Raw genomic sequence first — 20181 nt, 5'->3', positions numbered from 1 at the left:
GTTACTGTTTTTAACAACTTTTTTTTTTTAACCTGCTGCCATTTAATAATGAGATGACTGACAAAGGAAAGACTAACTGCAATCTCAGTAACACCAGTGTTTGCTCATCCTGAAGTATCTGTTTTAATAAAATCTTTGTAAAACAAAATGGAAGGGAACAAAGTGAAGACCACATATTTCAATGATATCTGTGTAAAGGAAAAAATATAGGATTGTTCAGACAAGGGATGATTGCGGTGTTATGGGTCCACAGCTCTCTCAGCAAAGGCCATTCTTTTTAAATAAGTAATCACCGTGCTCGTGGCTTAGTGAGGAGATGTGGTGGCTGTAGCGGGTCTCGGGGTGATCTGCGGTGTGGGCGTTTTTCACCTAAGTGTGCAGATGAGAGACTGCCCACATCCGTGATTGTTCCTGAGACTGCTAATGTGCTGCAGCTGCTATGTCCTCTCAGCATATATAGAAGCGCTAATCGGATAGAAAAGGGGAAGAAACAAGGAAAGAGAAAAAGAAAAGAGAAGGAAACGGAGGTTGCAGCAGGAAGCAGGAAGCGAGAGAGAGCAGGCTTGCGGCAGCTGAGCAGGCAGCCTGGGTGTTTGGCTGACACCTGGGAGAAGTAGTAGTTGTGGTCGCTCCCGCAGAGTTTGTTTTGGAGGGCGGGAGAGACCGGAAGGTGGGTGACTCTCCGCTTAAGGCCACGGAAGGCAGTGGGAGTCGGGACTTGGGACGTGGTGTCCCCAGCGTGAGAGCCTTGGTCACGGGGGAATTCCCAAGTCGCTGTCCAAAGGATCACACCAGAGCCAAGGATTGGTGAGGCAATCATGACAGGAGAAAAGACATTGAGAAGGTCCGCTGCATGTAGGGCGACTCCCCTATTGAGAAGTCCAGACGGGAGAAGTAAGGGGCTGCAAGTAGTTGAAACAGGATGCACTGGATTTTTAAAAGGACAGCTTCCAAAATGGTTTTAACCTTGTTGTTTTAAAGGCTGTTTTTTCTATTGATTTTAACCTTCCATGATTCACTTCTGCTTATATTGGATTATTTATTTATTGAACTTTAACCACCGCACTTTAACTTTGAACATTGTTTTGTTTTATTGTTTTAAATAAAAGCACATTGCACTTTGTACCATCCCCTTGCTATGTTGTTGCCTCACTGTCTAGCTCATCGGTAACATTATTGACGGTGTAGGGTTCGAGGGCTCCCGAAAAGCCGGTGGGAGCAGGCCGGCAAAACCCACATCGTCATAATGATGAAAACACTTATAAGCCATAAAATTGAATATGTTTTGGGATCAGCAGGGATTGCCTTCCTATTAAACAATTGGGCTGGAACACAAATTCACCACCACTGAGGACTAAACGTATCAAGTCCTAGTCTGTTTGAATATGTTTAACAATAGATATCAAAATCAAGAGCAGTACAGTGGAGTAATGGTTAGTGATGCTACCCTTTGAAGCCAGCATCCTGTGTTTAAATCCTTCATGTAATTGCTGTGTGCATGCCCACATGCATGTTCTGCATGCATTAGATTTGGGTGCTCAGTTCTTCCTCTTAAAAAGGTGCATCTTAGTTTAGGCAGAAACGCTAAATTGGCTTTCATGCCTTAGTGAGCCCTGCAATGCCATGGTGCCCCAAACAGCACTAGTACCTACAAGTAACTTTGTGCTTGTTGTTGTGTGAATAAGGTCCAACTCTCCACAACCTTAAACTGAATTAAGCAAGCATGTTACCATCTTCACTTAAGAACTTAGCAAACTTAGTGTTAATGAATTTGACGGGAAACATGACATCATCTGAAAGCTTATTGTTTAGAGTTTATTGCTTTAATTTGCCTGTAAATAAAGAAATTTGGCTTTCTAATTAAATTAAAATGTTTGTCATGCTGTGAACCGACAGAAGCCTGACTGCTTCTTGATACCAGCTGGCAGCAGACATTAGTTAACAGAACTTTCATTTGATTACAAACACCATAACATTCTCCTGCCTCCTGTCTAGGTATGTACAGTATCTGGCAAGACTTTATCATAGGGAGAATAGAGTACTAATAAGTAGTAAATTATCGGTAACTCTTCAGGTTTATATTGCACTTGGGCCTTATTGAGAGAGAATTGGCCACCTTCTCCTCATACTTCTAGGCCTTTAGCTGAAACAAAATCACAGGGAGTCAAGATTAAATAAAATTTGCATCAGCACATCATCTATATTTGTTTTGGCATACACAACTGACAAAACATAAACCATGTAATAAAAGATTTTGCTCTTTGGTCATGTTCCTATGAGACGTATCTGCTGCCAATCTATTGGAATATGAGCATATCTGAAGTGTGAAAGGCAGATGCATTCACTGAAGCTTTAGCTTAAAAGGAGAGAATGTGCCTTGTTACCCAAGTTCTCTTTATGTCAAACTAAGGCAGTTCCATACATTTTTATTATTCATGCATTTAATCACATGGAAAATGTGGTAATATAATTAAAACAAGCAATACAAGTTCCATATCCCCGCGGGTATAAGCTGGTGGAAAATGATCTAACTCATCAGGTTTCCATTTTTCAAACTTATTAATATCTAACCACAAGACCACAGCAAAAATGCTGCTCATTTGACAAGCAGTAATCTGATGCTTTAACAATTTACATTCAAGAAGCCAAATACATATTAGATCTGATTTCTGTTTGTCAAAACATAGACTGGTCCAAAATAGGATTACTTTATAAAGGAATTGCCCTCCTTGTCCCGAGGTCTGTTAAAAGGACAAGTAACACATTGTTGCAGCCAGCACTGTTCCAGTACTCTATTAGATAGCTTTCGTCTGAACTATTACATGAGAAAATATTTTACTTTAGAATGTTTTTTTATCACAATTTTTTATACACTTAATTTAAAACAGCAAAATGTATGTGGCAGTTTGTTAAGATACATGGCCTATATGTATGAAAAGGATCAGTTTTGGAATGTTGAAGCATTCTTTTCAAAAGCATAATACTGTAGATATTATTTTATCTGGAGTTTCACACTCTGGATGGCAGATTCGTCTTACATAGAGACTGTTCGGCCTATCTGAGATTGCAAGTCTTGGTTAATGCCTGGGACTGGTTAAATGATAACAAAAAATAGATATGATTAGTATAAAGACCTTTTACAAATGATAGGAGGCCATTTAGCATATCAAGCTAAGATACCCCAATATTTCATCCTGATGTTTTTCAAAATTCATCAGAGTGTAGTTTTTAACTACCTAAATTACACAATTTATTACCTTTTTTGACAAGAATTCCTTTCTGGTTTCTATCTTTAACTTACTTTCCTTTAATTTCCACAGGAGTCCCAAAGTAAAGAATCACTATTTAACTGAAACAACTCATGTTAAAAGTGGTCTCCCTCAGGGATCAGGATTCCTTTTAAATCATATGAACAATTTAGATCAGAATATAACCAACAAGCTGATTATGTTTGCAGATGATACTAAAGAGGAAGAACAGATAATGTGGAATCAGCTGAATCATTACAGAGGGAGCTGGACAGCATACAGACTTTGGCAGATTTTTTGACAGATGAAATATAATGAAAGAAAATGTTAAGTATTACAGATAGGAAGTAGAAATGTTAGATTTCAATACTCAGTGGGAGGATTGAAAGTACAACTCATGAGAAGGACCTGGAGTCAGAGCAGACTTTTTGTTATCCACATCCACACAGTGTCAAAGAAGGTTATGCTTAAAGGAATACTCCACCCAGAAATTATACTTTTTTAAAAATGTTACTTACCCCATGTGGATTACGGTGATAGCCAAGAAAATGTTTTAATCTCATAATGGAGCTAACAAACGTTGTGCTTTAATGGAAGAAGTCAGTGACTAATGCTGAACAATGGCAAACAATATGAAAATATTCATGAAAAAAAATTCACTTGTACTTGTATTTAATAATCCACATCAAGTCATACTCAAAACTTGCAAGATGCACTTTTTGCTAAAATACCATTAAATCAATACCTCCGGTATAACAAAAAAACCTCGCAGTTCAGGACCCTTTCACATCAGGCTGTGCTTTTGAATAGAACACAAGATTCTTGGTCATGGATGAATCAAGGGGGTAGGCGGGATTATAATTATGAAGGGAATTAGAAGAGTAGATACAGACTATTATTTTAAAATAAATTCTTCAACAACAGCATGGGGCACTTGTTAAGTGTATATTTCACACTTTCTTTTTATTAACACAACAAACCATAGAAAAAAGACCATTGTCAAAAAATTACAAAGTAGTGTTTGTAGAGAGTAGGACTTTATGGTCCTTCAAATCTTGACTTTATCTTATTTTGGAGAATTCAGGAGAGCATGATTGTCGAAGCTGTTGGGATGAACGCCATGTTCTTATCAAAATTGTTCTAATGTTATAAGTTGATGTGTCTGCAATTCTAACACTTTTTATCCATTCTAAACAATAGAGGGAACTCTCTTAGTGACCCTTCAACACAAAAAGATGCCAAGGAAATATACAAAAATATGTGATTTCTAAAGTAAATTACTAAAATATGTTTGTTTTCTTTTTGTTATACTTTAACTTGTACTTTAACTATTATTTGTTTTTTCTGATATTAATTCCGCAGTTGAAGTTCCTTGTTTTTTGTGTGCTGAGTCAAAGGAGGTGGGACCCATCTGACACTGCATTTGTGTGACCATCTTCAGCGTAGGCCTGAAATACCTCAGCAATTACACCTAGTTGATTATCTTTAGTTCTTGTTGTTTGCTTTCCTTTTTTAAAAAAATAAGTATGCAATGATGGACAAATAAAGATAAAAAGGTAACACTTGTGAGATTTTTGAGACCCTGAAAGTTCCTCAGCTGCTATTAAAGTGGTAGCTGCCGTTTTAATTGGAATAAAGTTGGTTTTCTTGAAGTCTTTGGACTCACCGTCATCTTTTGGCTGCAGGATGGTAACTCACGCATCACAACTTTAGGTACTGCAAAAATGTACCTATTTACTCTTATGTAACACAAGAGCTAGTAGATACGTTATTCATCTCTGTGCAGTATGGCATATTGACATGATGGTAAAAGTACTTAATATGGAGGATTCCTATGTCTTATACTAAATATGTGATATGAAGAGAAATGTGTCTCAGTTAAGCTACTTCACACTACTGCAAAGTGACATTTTGTTAGCAGGTCACGTTAACACTTTACTGATGCTTTGCATGCCTTAATATGGCTTTTCTCCAAATGGGTTTGACTCCTAACCCCACAGGCCTGCTTCAGCCTACACAGAATTAAAGGGCTAGAAGCTTCAAAGCTAAACTATAATGTCTCAAAATATCCAAGTGTCTTCCAAGACAGGGAGAAACCATAAAACCTTGGCTTGGAAATACAGTCTATGACAAGGAACTATAAAAATGAAAGTATTTATTTAGATAAGAAAAAAAAACCAAAACAGATTTGCCTTATCGCAATATGAGTGCCAGATATCATAAACCAAAAACAAAGTAGTAAAGGATCGAAAAGGGCGCAAATCCAATAATACAGAACAATACCCCACTGCAACTGACTTTAATGTTCCATGTTTTAGCTCTCCTTCTGGTTTCACCTAAAAAGCCAAAGAGTTTGCTTAGGCATGGTGACATCACGGTGGCCCAGCCTCTTGGGGCTCCAGCCACAAGGAACACTAAACAAAAGTAAATTTAAAGACAGAGTACATAAGTAGCCAATGATAAACAAAATCAGCAGGAATAGCATAACAATATTAATTAATGCATAACAGCCTGGACACTAAAAATATCAATACCCTATGATGATTGTCATGTTTACAAATGTTGTTTACAAATTGTGCTTAATTTTTACCTGTATCTACTATATAACTGGTGTATCTTTGATTTGTTTATTCTCCTGCCCATCATTTTTTAAAACTAAAATTCTGATACATCATGTCTTAAATTTGTACAAATGAACATGCATATTTGGGTTGCACCATGTAAAATATCCCAATTTCTATTGCTAATTTGTCTCCTATTTGTAACCAAAAACATACATACAGTATGCCTTGGTAGCATAAGTGAACAAACTCTTTAACTAATACTTTCTGAAACATCTTTTTGTTTCGATTTACAAAAGTTGAGTCTTTTATAGGGTGGCACGGTGGCACAGTGGTAGCGCTGCTGCCTCGCAGTTAATGGACCTGGGTTTGCTTCCTGGGTCCTCCCTGTATGGAGTTTGCATGTTCTCCTCGTGTCTGCGTATGTTTCCAGCGGGTGCTTTCGTTTCCTCCCACAGTCCAAAGACATGCAGGTTAAGTGCATTGGCGATTCTAAATTGTCCCTAATGTGTGCTTGGTGTGTGTGTGTGCCCTGCAGTTGGCTGGCGACATGCCCGGGGTTTGTTTCCTGCCTTACGCCCTGTATTGGCTGGGATTGGCTCTAGCAGACCCCTGTAACCCTGTAGTTAGGATATAGCGGGTTGGATAATGGATGGATGGAAGGAGTCTTTTATAATGTCTACCAGGCCCGGACTGGGAAGCTTATTCAGGTTGGGAATCCCAAGTCTAACCCAAGGCCACACAATATACGTCAGTTTTTTTGTACAGGAACAGATTCAAAAAACCAACAAACACCATTTTGTCTTGGGATTTTTTATGAATGAGGAGACAGTAGATTCAGCTTTTACACATACATTTCACTCTTAAATATTAGTCAAAAGATAACATCTGATAAAGTGTAGAACACTTAATACATGTAAACACAATTCTATTAGATTTATATCAAAACAAATGTGCAAAAAGCATTGAACCACAAAAAGTAGTTGTACATGGAATCCACAGTGCATAGATTATGTTTCCAGTTGTGAGTCTGGAATCTACACAGCCGCTGTCAGTGTCTGGATGGTAATGCTGAATATTACGCAAAGCTTGAAGTGTTGGTCAAAAAAGAGCACTTTGAATTTCTTCAATAGATTAAAGACTCAAAAAATGTCTCAGTGCCACAGAATTCTGTCAAGCATTTTTTAAAGAATGCACTTAGTAAATAAAAAACTATGAAACATTTCATGTAGCCTATTCAGTTACTCTCTTATCATAGCGCTAAGGTTTAAATGTCAGAGCGTGCGAGACACACTTTAAAAATATTAAAATAAAGTAAAAACAAGACATGTTCATTAACAAACTTTTCATGAAATAAAGAACAGGTACATTTAAAAACACAAATTATTCCATTCACTTACGTGTTTCATTAATAAAAAAATAAAACATTTTGTGTAGCCTATTCAGTCACTATGAGGGAGAAAGGAAAAAAAAATGTGACCATACGCTAGCGCCGAGGTTCGAGTCCCGAGAGGGGATGCACTAAGTATGTACGCGCGCTTCTCGATTCATTTTACCTTCGAATCCCCTTGGTTTGAGACGTATGAAAAAATATGCAGTTAACGCAGAAAGACAGATCACCAATTGAAGCAATTAATAGATACTTTATTCACGATCAATGATTGTTTTGGTAAAGCCATACTCAGTGTATTCATTAGATGAACGGTAAAAAAGTAAGAGCGAGGGGAGGGTAACTTACTGAGGCACACAGGCAAAACCACAATAGCACGCGGGCTCGATGTACTGTAGTGCGCGTCAACTCGATATGAATTGCGCGATCACATTCGAAAAAACATTTCTTTTCAAGTTCTATTTAGTCCATATGTGTCAAACTCAAGGCCCACAGGCCACATCCGGCCCGGGGTGTAATTATATTACGGCCCACGAGATAATTTTATATACTGTATTATTGTTATTAATGGCCCGAGGATATGAAGCACTGGTAACACAATAAACTACAGACCCCATAATGCAGCGCTTCAGCTGCCTTGCCGAACACTTAGCGCGTTAATCAAGTCTAGCTTATGATGCTGCAAGTTATCGCGAAGCTAGCCCACACAATGCCAAAGAGAACAGGTGATTCTCAACATAGAGCCTTTAAAAACCGATGGGAGGCTTAGTATATGTTTACTGACATTGCCGGTAAACCCGTGTGTCTCATTTGTGGAGCTAATGTGGCTGTAATTACAGAATTTAATCTAAGACGGCACTATGAGACAAAACATCAAGATAACCTGAAAGACCTGAATGCAATGCACAAGATACAGAAAGCAGAAGAGTTAAAGAAGAATCTGACACTTCAGCAGACATTTTTACCCGTACAAAATCACAAAGTGATTTCAAGTGAAGCTACTTTTATGGGAGACACAAATGCACCAGTGCAACTTGCCCCACTTTCCCTGTTGCCAAGTAATGTTGAACCAAATCGGCACAACGGTGTTCCCAAATATGCACTTTGGTGATAAACTGAGCGCACTGAGTTCGCACGGCACTTTGGTGACTTTGAAGAACAAAAAAAGAATTTTGAGTTGTTTCGCAACCCATTTGCCGTCGATGTGGAAACTGCACCTGTGCAATTTCAGATGGAGGTGATTGAGCTGCAGTGTAATGGCACACTGAAGGCAAAGTACGATACTGCAGGGCCCGCACAGTTTATTCACTCCATTCCCGCACAAATGCTCCAGCTCCGTCTACATGCGGCTCGAACCTTGTGCATGTTTGGTACAACATATCTGTGTGAGAAGCTCTTCTCAGTCATGAAGACTAACAAAACAGCACACAGGAGTCACCTCACTGATGAGCACCTGCAGTCCATCCTGAGAATCTCCACAACACAGAACCTCACACCAAACAGAAACGAACTTGTTGCCAAAAAAAGATGCCAGGCGCCCAGCTCTGATAAAATGACATAAGAGCAAAGACAACTGAGTGATTTGATTTGTTACTGCTGAAAAGAACAAATTTTATTTATATTTCCAGGTTTTGTTATGCACCATGTTCATATTTGAATTTGTATAATTTTGACAGGATATATATTTTTATGGAGAGCAAAATCTTTTGGGATATTTAAAATTTAAGTTTATTTTTTATATAAAATTACATAAGAGTAAAGAAATTTGAATGTTTGTTCTTTTAATGTTTACTTTATTTCTAACTTGCATAATTTAGACAGGATATATTTTTATGGAGAGCAAAATATTAGTTATTTAAGGTTTGAGTTGATTTATTCCAGAATAATATTCTGTCAACTAAATAAAAATTCCTTCTATTTAAAATTTAAATAGAACTTGAACAGAAACGATAGTTCATAATATCCACGCAGATTTGCACGTAAGAGTGGGAGTCATCCGTTTTAACAAGCAGCGAATTGCACTGATATGAAATAGCCTGCCCATTTAATTATTTAGGAATGGATAAATAAATTAAGATTTTGTACAAATAATGTTTTTAATTTTTCTTCCTTCATGGATTCTGCCACCCCCAGCAACAGTTGCTCGCACCCCAAAGACTGTATATGTGTGTGTGTATGTATATATTGTGGAAGACGAATGTTCTCTTTGTTCCCTTGTACTAATTCATGTTTAAGCAGTCAGCTTGTAGAAGCCTGCTTTGCTTCAGCAAACAGAATATTTGTGCAGAGGCCTCAAGGTCTATGCATTCCACACATGAGCCTGCCTTATCACATTGTTCCTTAGCTTACATCTGAAAGCCATAACACAAGGAGCCAAGAAATCAAGTGTTAAGAAGGGGCTCAAGGATTGTGTATAATAAAAGTGTTGACTGTTGCATTTTATATTGATATTAAATCACGTATTCTAGGGGTATAAAACGGGACCCCACCCAACAGCCGGGGTTCAGAGGAGCCCTGACACTTTCATGTATTGATTGTCTGCTTTTCTGAAACTTTTCTCACTGTGAATCTCAATAATAAATAATAAAGCTGCTTTATTGTTTCACCTGCTGTCTGGTCTGAAAACTTCGTCCACAGTTTTGGCGCCCAACGTGGGGCAGGAGATGGCAGACGGCTCCTTGTGCAGGATCGTCCAGAGGACCATGGTGGAGCCGATTCCGGCCGGGTCGGGTCCAGCGTCGGTACTAGTAGGATTGGCCTGCCTTGGGCGTTTCCTGCGTGGGGAGTCCCTGACCTCCTCCTAGCCGATACGAGGCACGACTTGACGGGCATTTTCCAGGCAGGTGGACGGACTCGCGGTGAGTATATTCGGGGGATTCCTGTTAGTTGAGATTGACTGGTGTGCTAAAAGTAATACGAATATAGAACGAAAAATAATAAAAGCATATGCAAAATAAAGAATAGGAGAGCACACTGTATCAGACCCATAGGAGGGTTCTAAGGACTCACAGAGGGTGACTTGGGACCCTACGGAAAACGGCACAGTGTGAATGTTAGCTGGTCATCCCTGTGAAGTGGATTAGAAAGAGGCTAGTGGCACGCTTCTATATTTTGAGGAGTGGGGGTTAAAGGGCGTATTTAGAGAATGTGTGTCTAAATAAACGGGAGGTCGAGTTTTTCATCCGCTGTCTGGTCATACTCTTGTTTCAACGGGTTGCTAAAGTGACGGAGACAATACCCTGGCAGATTGATGCATACAAACCGTCTGATGAAGGGATCGGGGTAAAAACCTCCATATCCTGGACTCCATGAGGCGTATTGATGTAGGATTCTGCTGATGCGAATAAACGGACACGAAGTCACCTGAAGCTGTAATCCGAGAATAGGAGCGGACTGCGGGTGAAACGGGGTTTATCGAGGGCTGAGTCATTTTCTGCTGATGTCCTGCCACTCAATATGGGAAAAACAAATAGCAAGCCAGTCAAACAGTCCCCCAAGAGTAACCTAACGTTAGAAGGGTTGTTTTCGGAGGATTGCCGGGCTCCTGGTGCGCCATCGGGATCAAAAGGCAGGTCCCCTCGAAGGCTCATTGAAAAGAGGACAGGATTAAATTTTAAAAAGGCATGTAGAAAGTGGAATAAGGACAGTGCAGGTAGATGGCCAGTGGAGGGAACCGGGGATATTAGTGAGATACAGGAGATTAGAAAAATACTGTGCAGAAAAACACAGGGTTGTTGCAATGGAGGTCCGTATCGGATGGATATGTATGACAGATGGGAACTGGTTATTAAAGACCGTACGTTGGAAGCGGTACAGAAACGGAATGAGCTTTTAGTTGCTGAACTTAAGAATAGAAAGGAAAAAGAAGAGCTGCTTATAGCTTTACAGAAAGTGCAGGCTGATACGGGACCCCAGTCTGAAGGAAGGAGGAAGAGGAGTGATAAAAAAGACCCTTTATATCCCATGCTCTCTTCCCCAACACTTTCCCCACAACCCCTTCCACCGCCACATTCAATCCTTGCCCCAATGTCTCCTGTGGTTACCGATGCCCCAGCTACTGATGATTTCTTTGATGAACAATATCAGTGCGACCCCTCCGCACTTACGGATCCTAATGGTGAGACTGACGGCCACTTGTTAGGGGCTATGGGAGGCTCTTCAAACGCACACAAAAAGCCTTCCATTTCACAACGTACTAGAAGTAAGACCCTTAGAGATAAGTCCCCTGAAAACCTTACCCCATTTAGGTCCCCTGAACCTTTAGCACCCACATTTTCATGCCCCTTAATCGAGGTCCCTAACCCGCGACACGATCCCACTCTGCCCCCAGGAATTGATAACCCCACTACTGTAATGATACATCGTAACTGGGATATTCAAGAGCTGAAAGATGTAGTGTCTGAATTGCCTGATCCTAAAGTAATCGGTGGGTTGAAGTTTGTGGAGTAGGTGCAGGAGCTAGATAATATGTACAAACCCAGTGCAGCCGAGTGGACCCAAGTGCTACGCAGAAAGTTGGGCACTACTTGGGCTACTGTCAATCATGGGCAGCATAATGGAGTACAGTGGCAGTGGAATGAGGCATTGCCTCGTGGACAAAATAATGAGGGTCCTTTCCTTGCCCAATGGGAACACGTGAAAACTGCAATAGCTGCAAAATATAAAAAGGGCACTGACTGGTCCCTTATTTCAGCTGCCAAACAAAAGAAAGATGAGACGGTAGATGAATGGGAACACCGCATTCAGGACCTGATGACAAAACATTCTGGCTTAGACAACTCAGATGACCGTGTCAAGGCAGCAGTTCCTCCTTTTGTGTCAGGACTCAGAAGTGATATCCAGAAGAAGGTACGCACATCCTGTATTGGATGGGAAAATGCCACTTTTGATGAAGTTAAAAGACACGCAGAGCATGCTGAACGACAGACTAAACAAAAAGAGTCAGACGCTCAGACTAAGTTAATCGTGGCACAAATGAATTATTATGCAGGTGGAGCCGCCTCAGGCAGGGGTCGAGGATGTAGAGGACCTGGATTTTTCCGAGGACAGGGGCGAGGCCGGGGGAGAGGTCGCGGATTTTTGCTTCCTAATCCTAATTCTTCATCTGCTCAGCCCTCTCCCCTCAGATCAAGCACCTACATCTTATGCCTGTTATGGGTGCGGTGAGACGGGACACTTCCGCTGCAACTGCCCATATCAGTTTCCTCCCCCACCTCCTTTACCTGCACCTGAGGATATTTCTTGGTCCTAGGAATTCGCAGGGACCCCCAGCCACTCTTTTCAGTTGCCTTTGCTCACTCGTCATGCGGAAACAAATCCTTTATTGACTTTGCTGGTGAATGGCACTGAAACTGCTTTTCTTGTTGATACTGGAGCTACACGTTCCACCCTTTTGCTGACGGCAGTCCCTGCCTCGAACGATAAAGTGACTGTTCTTACCGCTTCTGGCCAACCACATGTTTTGCCGGTGTCTCAACCTCTTCGGGTTCAGCTTCATTCCGGGGGTTCCACTTTGCTGCACAGGTTTTTGTTAAATCAGCTCTGCCCTTTTAATCTTTTAGGAAGGAATCTGATGTCTAAGCTCACCCTCTCTATTTCTCTAACCGAACGAGGGTTTTACTGTTCTATTCCTAAACTTTTGTACCAAACCTCCCCCCACACTAAGCCCTCTTTTGCAGCTTGGACCCTGAACATCTCCTCACATGCCATTCTCCTGAAAGCCCTACACTCTTTCCCTTCATGTCTTTCTCCCCGCTTGCAAGTCCCCAACACCCTTCACTGCACTGCCCAGTACTTCACTGCTGAAGTGGACACACCTTGGTTAGAATCTTTTCTCTCTTCAAGTACTAGCTCAGAGACCCTTCATATCCCTTGCATTTTTTTCTCATCCACCAAAGCCGCTGCTCCGGTGCACCTCACATATTCACAAAGTGTTTTTTATTTAGGTGGTTCAGTTCCCCATGTTTCTTTAGCCAAATCTAGCACCACTCACTGGGTCGAGGTTGGGGAATGGGTGGGACAATGTCTCAATAGGACGGACTGGCTGCATGTTGTTCCGGGTATTTTTGACACTTCAGATCATTTAATAACTAAGGTTTTACTTCAGGATGACCTTCCAGTTATCCGTTCATTATGCCGCCCCACCCTTTCCGCATTTTCATTACAGACTTCATACCCCTCTTGGCTTTCCTCGCTTCCTGATACACTGTGGTCCCAGGGGAAAAATGATTATGGCAGGATGGCGCACTGTGAGCCGCTGGTGATTTTCCCAAAATCGTCCTTCTGCCCGCATCGCGCCCAGTATCCTTTCTCCAGAAGCAGAGGCTGGCATTTCTGTTGTGCATTCCAATCTCGTGAAACGTGGAGCAATCATTCAAATTCAATACTCTCCAGTGAACTCCCCCATTTTACCTGTTAAAAAGGCTGACGGTTCATGGCGTTTTGTTCAAGATCTGCGAGACGTTAATTCTGCAGTTTTTCCTAGGGCACCTATTGTTCCTAATCCTTCCACTATCCTTTCTACGATACCCCCATCCGCCCGCTATTTCTCTGTTATTGACCTTGCTAATGCTTATTTTTCTGTTCCCGTGCATCCCGACTCTCAATTCTAGTTTGCTTTTACTTTCCAAAACCGCCGTTGGACATGGACCCCTTGTGTATTTGGACAAGCTCTTGCTCAAGATTTAGAAGGCTTTTGGCCAGATAAAGGAAGTGTACTAATACAGTATATAGATGATATAATGTTGTGTAGTACTACCGAAGAAGATTGTGCACATGATACTCAGCAATTGTTATAATTTTTAGCTGAAAATGGCCATAAAGTTTCTAAAGCAAAACTGCAGTTAATTCAAACAACTGTGAAATATCTAGGTCATGACATTTCTTATGGAACAAGAGCTCTCTCTAGCGATCGTATCAACACCATTCAAAATCTTCCTAGACCTGTTACAAAACAACAGGTTATGTCTGTATTAGGCATTCTAGGATACTGTCGGCAATGGATTTTAAACTTCACTGAAAGAGCACAGCCTTTGCAACTTTTAGCAAACACCCCTGATCTCCCCCTTTCTGGTCAGGTGGCATGGAATGATCAGGCTGAGGAGGCTCTATGTGACTTAAAACATACTCTCCGCTCTGCGCCAGCGTTAGGCCTTCCTGATTATGGGCGTCCATTCACTTTGTTCATGGACGAAAAGGGGGGATATATGACTGCAGTTCGAAATAACGACGAAATAACTAAGATTATAAAACCTAGACCAGACCTGCAGGAAACACCCTTAGGAACAGGGGAGATAATTTTTGTGGATGGATGTTCTTTACGATTGGAAAATGGAACCCCTTCAACCAGCTATGCAGTGGTCAAAGGTGACCACTTGCTGGAAGCAAACCGAATTTCTTCAAGTTTGAGCGCACAGGCAGCTGAAATGATAGCTCTCGCCCAAGCTTGTCAGTTGTCAGAGGGAAAAATTGTAACTATCTATACTGATTCTAGATATGCTTTTGGAGTCTGCCATGATCATGGGGCATTATGGAATCTCAGGGGATTCAAGACCAGTACTGGCAAGCCCATTCAGCATCAAAAACTCATAGAATCCCTTTTAGAAGCTATAACGAAGCCATCAAAATTGGCTATAATTAAATGTCAAGCCCATACTGAAAAACAAGATCCTATCAGTAAAGGAAATAAACTGGCTGATCACTTTGCCAAACAAGCTGCGTATAATACCCCAATCTCTTTATTCCAACAGACAGATGACAGAGATTCCGGTAATTTGATCATTTCTTTACAGAGTTCAGCTTCAGAAAAAGAAAGACGAACCTGGTCCAAGGAAGGATCATTGATCAACGAGATCTGGACCCATAAGCAAACAAATAAACCTTTCCTTCCTAAAGCTTCTTTTCCAGGTATAGCAAAAATTGCAGATGGCCTGGACCACGCTGGAAAGGATGCAATGGTTCAAGAGGTTGAGAGACATTGGGAAGCAGTAGGCTTCTCTAGATATGCAGAGCAATTCTGTAAACGCTGTGCAGTATGTCAGAAATTTAATGTAGGAAAGGGTATTCAGGTAAGTCCCGCCGTTACACCTAACCCAATGGGTCCATTCGAACACCTCAAATGGACTTCATTGAATTAACACCATCAAAGGGTACCGATACTGTTTAAGTAATTGTTGATGTGTTCTCCGATGGGTGGAAGCTTTCCCTTCCAAACATGCAGACGCCAAAACTGTAGCAAAAGCTTTGATAAAGGAAATCATTCCAAGATGGGGAATACCACAGAAATTACAAAGACTGATAATGGTAGTCATTTTGTAAATTCTGTGATTGATGAATTGACTACTTGGCTTCAGATAAATGTGCATCATTATTGCAAATACCATCCTCAGAGTGGGGTATTAGTAGAGAGATGCAATGGCACCTTGAAATCTAAATTGGCTAAAATCTGTGAGCAAACAAATTTACCTTGGCCTGATGCTCTGCCCCTGGCCTTGATGGGATTACGGGGAAGAACACATTGGCAGTTAGGGCTGTCGCCATTCGAAATTCTGACCGGACGGCCCATGCCAGTCGGCATGGTCATAGGTAATGTTACACTGCACACTGTTGACAATGATCTTCTTTCCAATCTTACAGGTCTCCAAGCTTCTCTGAAGGAAGTCCACGAGCAGGTGAAACAGGCCTGGAGAACTAATCCTCCATTAAAGGACTTCCCGATTCCATTAGGAACCTGAATTTTGGTGAGAGATACTCGGAGGAAACACTGGCATCACCCTCGGTGGAGAGGACCGTTCCAAGTTCTGCTGTCAACACCACATGCTGTTAAAGTTGAGGGACTGCCTGCTTGGATTCACATCTCACATTGCAAAAGATGGCACCCTTGATTGTGGTCCTACTATGTTTTTCCATCCCCTTGTCGACTGCTCTGGTCACCTTGACTTTTCCTTTCGGAATCACCACATCAGTTCAGGTGGATTTCTGTTCTATTATTGACTGTGGGACTGATCGACAAATCCAGTGGAACTGGTCTGACAAATATGTGTGTGTAACTGTTACAAACTCTGGATTCGGAAGTAACTGTGACAAGTGGGACTGGGTTTTGCTAATACTGGAACTGATGACTGGGGTTATCAACCATATAAGGCCCAGAAGTATGGTCTGAAATATCGTTTTTCTATTATAAAAGGACATGCCCCTCATGAATGTGCCGAATACCATTGTAACCCTTTGATCATTACTCTGAAGAACCCTTCTTTACATGATTCAGGAATCTATATTTTAGGGGCATATGTATCTGGAATAGATCCTCTAGGGAGATTTCAAATTAAGGTTGAGAACCCTGTTACTAACACCTCCCATTTCCCCACACACACACCTCTCTCTCCTACCCCTGGTCCAAACCCACCCCCTGTCAAGGTCATGAATATTTCCACCTTTTCTTCCACTTTTTTGACTGAAACTGGGTATGGGGATCAGAACACTTGGCTGCAATGGGTATTATATTCGGCTAGACAAGTAAATCAATCGGATTGCTAAGCATGTGCTACAGCTAGGCCACATTTGGCCACTGTCCCTTTTACCCTTTTTAACATATCTGATCCTACTGGCCTTCCTTGCCTACTTGCCCTTTTTATCTCTTCCTCTATTCCAATCGACTCTAATTGCATTACACTTTCCCTTCTTTTTCCCCCTACTCTTCCCATGACTCCCCCGATGTTCCAGCCTCATGAAGGTAATTATACCTGTTTTTTTAGAAACCTCACTTCCTCTCGTGGCACAAAGGTTGGTAATATCCCATCCTCGTTTTGTTCCCAAACTTTTCCGGTTAATTCTTCTTCATTAGCTTCCAAATTATCAAGTTTTCTGATTACTCAGAATACTCCACGAGCCATATTTGGTGGATGTGCCGTAGGTCCAAATTGCTTGACATCCTTCCACCTGACTGGACTGGCACTTGTGCTTTAATACAACTTGTTATGCCTTTCCAACTTCTCCCTTTAACTGCCTCCCATGTGTCGACCAATTTTGGCCGACATCGTCGACCCCGTTCTGTGGACCCTTCCCAGTTCTCCCTACATGGCCCTGGGGTGTACTTTGATTCCATTGGAGTCCCTCGTGGAGTCCCTGATAAGTTCAAGGCAAGGGACCAAGTCGCTGCCGGATTTGAGTCTATTTTTCCTCAGGTTACTATAAACAAAAATGTAGATTGGATTAATTACCTCTATTACAATCAACAACGATTTTTAAATTTTATTAAAGAAGCTGTTGAAGGTATCCATGAGCAACTTGATAAAACATCCCTCATGACCTGACAAAATCGATTAGCTTTAGATATGCTTTTGGCTGAGAAAGGAGGTGTTTGTGCTATGTTTGGTGATGCATGCTGTACCTATATCCCTAATAATACAGCTCCTGATGGATCAATCACCCGTGCTTTAGCTGATTTGACTGCTCTCTCTAATGAACTAGCTACTAATTCTGGCATTTCTTTTTTTTTTTTTTTTATTTTTTTTTTTATTAATTTTATTACAATCCATACAAAGCAATCAAGATTTTACAAAAAGAAAAATTGAGTTAAGAACAGATCGATCTCTAATGAACTAGCTACTAATTCTGGCATTTCTAATCCTTGGGACAAATGGTTTATGTCCACTTTTGGGTACTGGGGCCAATGGCTAAAATCAGTTCTCATCTCTCTTACGGTTGCTTTAATTGTTCTCCTGCTTGTAGCTTGCTGTATTGTTCCCTTGATCAGATACATTGTATCCAAGTATTTTACTGCCTCTATGGCAAAGGCTTACTATTTACACGAAGAAAAAATGCTTCAGCTCTACACAACCACCCCACACTCCTCCGCCCACTCCACTCCAACCCCCTCTCCTACGTTTTCCCACTCCACTCTTCCCTGATTCTAATATTTTTGTTTGCTGAAAAAGGGGGGAATGTGGAAGACGAATGTTCTCTTCGTTCCCTTGTACTAATTCATGTCTAAGCAGTCAGCTTGTAGAGGCCTGCTTTGTTTCAGCAAACAGAATATTTGTGCAGACGCCTCAAGGTCTATGCATTCCACACATGAGCCTGCCTTATCACATTGTTCCTTAGCTTACATCTGAAAGCCATAACACAAGGAGCCAAGAAATCAAGTTTAAGAAGGGGCTCAAGGATTGTGTATAATAAAACTGTTGACTGTTGCATTTTATATTGATATTAAATCACGTATTCTAGGGTATAAAACGGACCCCACCCAACAGCCGGGGTTCAGAGGAGCCCTGACACTTTCATGTATTGATTGTCTGCTTTTCTGAAACTTTTCTCACTGTGAATCTCAATAATAAATAATAAAGCTGCTTTATTGTTTCACCTGCTGTCTGGTCTGAAAACTCCGTCCACAATATGTAGATATGTATGCATATATGTTTATATATATGTGTGTGTATGTATATATATATGTATGTGTGTATATATGTATGTGTGTATATATATATATATATATATATATATATGTATATATATATATATATATATATATATATATGTGGATGTATGTATGAGAAACACTCATAACAGTGACAAAACAATTACATTGACAATCATGTTACGTTATTTTCAAAATGTTTCCTTTTCTTTTTCATTACTTCTTTAACACACTACTTCTCCGCGGGTATTTTGCTAGTATATCATATAGGAGACACTTACAGTGATATTTAAGAAGTGAAATGAAGTTTATTGGATTTACAGAAAGTGTGCAATAATTGTTCAAACAAAATCAGGCAGGTGCATAAATTTGGGCACCACAAAAAAGAAATGAAATCAATATTTAGCAGATCCGCCTTTTGCAGAATTTACAGCCTCTAAACGCTTCCTGTAGGTTCCAATGAGAGTCTGGATTGTGTTTGAAGGTATTTTGGACCATTCCTCTTTGCAAAACATCTCTAGTTCATTCGGGTTTGATGGCTTCCGAGCATGGACAGCTCTCTTTAACTCACACCACAGATTTTCAATTATATTCAGGTCTGGGGACTGAGATGGCCATTCCAGAACATTGTACTTGTTCCTCTGCATGAATGCCTTAGTGGATTTTGAGCAGTGTTTCGGGTCGTTGTCTTGTTGAAAGATCCAGCCCCGGCGCAGCTTCAGCTTTGTCACTGATTCCTGGACATTGTTCTCCAGAATCTGCTGATACTGAGTGGAATCCATGCATCCCTCAACTTTGACAAGATTCCCAGTCCCTGCACTGGCCACACAGCCCCACAGCATGATGGAACCACCACCATATTTTACTGTAGGTAGCAGGTGTTTTTCTTGGAATGCTGTGTTCTTTTTCCTCCATGCATAACGCCCCTTGTTATGCCCAAATATCTCAATTTTAGTTTCATCAGTCCACAGCACCTTATTCCAAAATGAAGCTGGCTTGTCCAAATGTGTTTGAGCATACCTGCTGCTCTTTTGTGCTGTGGGCGGAGAAAAGGCTTCCTCTGCATCACTCTCGCATACAGCATCTCCTTGTGTAAAGTGTGCCGAATGGTTGAACGATGCACAGTGACACTATCTGCTGCAAGATGATGTTGTAGGTCTTTGGTGCTGGTATGTGGGTTGACTCTGACTGTTCTCACCATTCGTCGCTTCTGTCTATCCGAAATCTTTCTTGGTCTGCCACTTCGAGCCTTAACTTGAACTGAGCCTGTGGTCTTCCATTTCCTCAATATGTTCCTAACTGTGGAAACAGACAGCTTAAATCTCTGGGACAGCTTTCTGTATCCTTCCCTAAACCATGATGATGAACAATCTTTGTCTTCAGGTCATTTGAGAGTTGTTTTGTGACCCCCATGTTGCTACTCTTCAGAGAAAATTAAAGGAGGAGGGAAACTTACAATTGACCCCCTTAAATACTCTTTCTCATTATAGGATTCACCTGTGTATGTAGGTCAGGGGTCACTGAGCTTACCAAGCCAATTTGAGTTCCAATAATTAGTTCTAAAAGTTT

This window comes from Polypterus senegalus, chromosome 4 (genome assembly GCF_016835505.1).
Source record: "Polypterus senegalus isolate Bchr_013 chromosome 4, ASM1683550v1, whole genome shotgun sequence".
Classification (NCBI taxonomy): Eukaryota; Metazoa; Chordata; class Cladistia; order Polypteriformes; family Polypteridae; genus Polypterus; species Polypterus senegalus.
The sequence above is the reverse complement of the archived record's forward strand: the minus strand, read 5'-3'. Positions refer to the sequence as shown.